Consider the following 2,960-nt stretch of genomic DNA (forward strand, 5'->3'; position numbering starts at 1 on the left):
ACAAATTACATGTAATCTAAATTAAGTAATGCATGAATTAATAACTATGGGTTCAATAATAAAGAACTTGCTCTCATTAATCAAGGTGTTGAGTTTGAGCTTTAGGACTGGAAAAAATGATTGCAGAGAAAGCCACCCCATATATAGATCTGATAGTGCTCGAAGCAAATCAGTTGGGTTTCCAATGAACCAATTGGGGAAAAAATGAAAAGGTAAAAAAAAAGCCTGCATCAATCCCAAAATGACAAGTAAGGGTGTACATAAGCTAAGTTAGTCAGGCTTTAATTTAAATAGGTCAAACCTATATAGATGTCACAACGTAATTCTAGGTCCATAACTAGTGCACATGCTAAACCTAACATTTTTACCAATTATCCTAGGAAGCCTAATTATTAAAATAATATATTTGAATTAATTTATCAAAATTTACAATTAACCTAATTGTAAAAATAATGGAATAACTCTAAGAATAATAACCTATTAAACTTCTAAACAATAGACTCTCTCGAAAAAACTGGTGGAGAGGAATAAAAAATTCAGTCGTTAGCTTTATTTGGGGAAAAAACATGTAATTGCAACTGGAATGAGTTGCAAACTCAATTGGTAACTAATAGAAAATATAACAAGTAGGACATGACAGCATATAAAGTCAATATTTAAATCAAACCATTAGTTGATGAATTCTAAAATTCTAATTTATGTCAAGTCAATTATTAATATAAAAAAAATTAATACTTTATCAAAATTATATACTGATATAGTCAAGCGACAAATTTGAAAAAATAATTATCACGTATAAAAAAGATAAACTATGATTATCAGATTCAAATAAGTATAAATATATAATAATAACAATAACAATATTATTATTATTATTATTATTATGTCATCCAAGCCTCTTCAAGTTTAGCAATTAGAAGCTTATTTATAATAAGTTGGGGCTTAACTCTTTTCACCTCATATGTAAGAAGATGTAATATTGAACTAATTGCAAATTGTGAGACAACATTGATATGTCCTATATTGATGTTTTCCTTGAACAACGATAAAAAAAATCCAAATTATATGCTTTGCAATTGTCTGAGATGGATTGCATATAGCCGAGAGAATTTGAACCTATATAAAAAAAATTGTTTGGTGTGCACTTCACTGTATAAAATACTCTAGAACTTGTTTTGTTTTTTGATTGAGATGGTCTGTGAAGTATATTGTAGAGATGATAGAGACATGTTCTTCTTTTAACCAGATGGCCAAATAGTTAACCCTTATGTTATTTCTTTGTTTAAGCCCCTTGAGCCTAGGCCTATATATTCTTTGAAAACCCATATAAGTTATTAGCCACTCCACATACATATCCTCACCCTAATTTAGATTAATTTTCATTTTTGGATTGAGGAATGGATTATAAGTGTTATAATGAATTTCTTATGTACGAGAAAATGCAAGCAAAAAAGGAGCTAAAAGGTAAGGAAAGTAAAGGTTGGTTAAGTGAAAAAGATATAAGGAGGATGTAAATACTTAAGGGAGAAAATTTGAAAGAAAATTGTTGAAAAAGAGAAGTTGCTCAAAGAAAAAAAAATGTGAAAAAGAAAAAGAAACAAGTGAAAAGGAGGAAGAGCAAAAGAGAATGGAGAAAAATATGTATCAGTGTGTTACACAATTATATTATATTTCTCCTTGAATCTGAAATTTTAATCTTTGAACTTATTTTCCCTATTAATTCCTTCCCTTTAGCCAGACCATATTACAACCATAATAAAGACCTCTTTATCTGCTTTATATGTCATCAAGGCTATGGAGGATAAGAATATAAGCAAGCATATGGTAGTGTTGATTCAGTGAAGGATGAGTGAAACACAAACCCTCAAACACTTGAGTATGAGTGAATTGAAAATCCTAGTAAGGGGTGTTTTAGCTAAAGTTTCCTACTCTTTATCTTGAGAAGTCTTGTTAAAATTCTATGACTCATGGATTATGAATCTTGCTTGATTGATGTATCATTACTGTTCATAACTAAGTTTGAATATTCTATAGTCTTGTCTCTGATTGATTTTTCCTGTTAAGAATTCATTCAGTTGAAATTCCTACTCCATTTCCTTTGGTTTTTATTCTAGCTGGTTGCTGGGGACAATAATATTCAATCTAGGAATGTTTCATAAACCTTTAGTTTATCATTATTGTAGGGCTAAATAATACATGAATTACATAGTCAATTGCATGAAAACTTAGGTTTTGTAGTGAAAAAGCATGAAAGTTGGACTTTTAGCTAACATAATGTGATCTCGCTTGTTTTGAAGGTGAATTGACCCAAAATAATTCACGAATGAAGTAAGGGACTTAGGAGAGATAATTTAAGATCCAAAGAAGTCCATATGGAGCAATTCACAAGTAAATTGAAGAATGGATGAGCGCGCTTTAGAGCCATATAGCACGCTAGTGAAGCAAAAATAGCAAAGATCCCTGGAATAGCGCACTTACACGTGCTTTGATGAACAATTTTTCTCTTCAAAGAGAGAATTAAGGTGATTCAGCGCGCTCATCAGCGCTTTAGCGCGTTGTGCGATCCAAATCCTGACCCAACTTATGTAATCACTTAGGGCACGAATCTCACATTATAAAAGAAGATTTTTGACATCAATAAAAGGGCTTTTGATAATTCTGAAGAGGGAATCCTACTTTGGCAATAGAGAAACATGTCTTTCATGCTTTGGAGCATTGGGGGAGGGTGGAATTCATGAATACGCTGGTAACTCTGAAGATTCACAACGTCATCACACCGATGGAGTCCGGGGGATCTTTATTGTTTTCTTATTTTTTTGAATTCGTTATGCTAGGTTGTATTTCTATGTAGTTAAGGATAAATGGAACCTAATTGAGTCTTTATGTTTATGAATTAAATTGTCTTTGAAATTCTCTCTTTTTATAATTGAATGAATTTATCTATTTTTAATGTTTTCAAT

The sequence above is a fragment of the Gastrolobium bilobum genome, unplaced genomic scaffold (assembly GCF_033153095.1).
Source record: "Gastrolobium bilobum isolate Gb01-03AN ecotype WA unplaced genomic scaffold, APGP_CSIRO_Gbil_v1 utg9638, whole genome shotgun sequence".
Lineage (NCBI taxonomy): Eukaryota > Viridiplantae > Streptophyta > Magnoliopsida > Fabales > Fabaceae > Gastrolobium > Gastrolobium bilobum.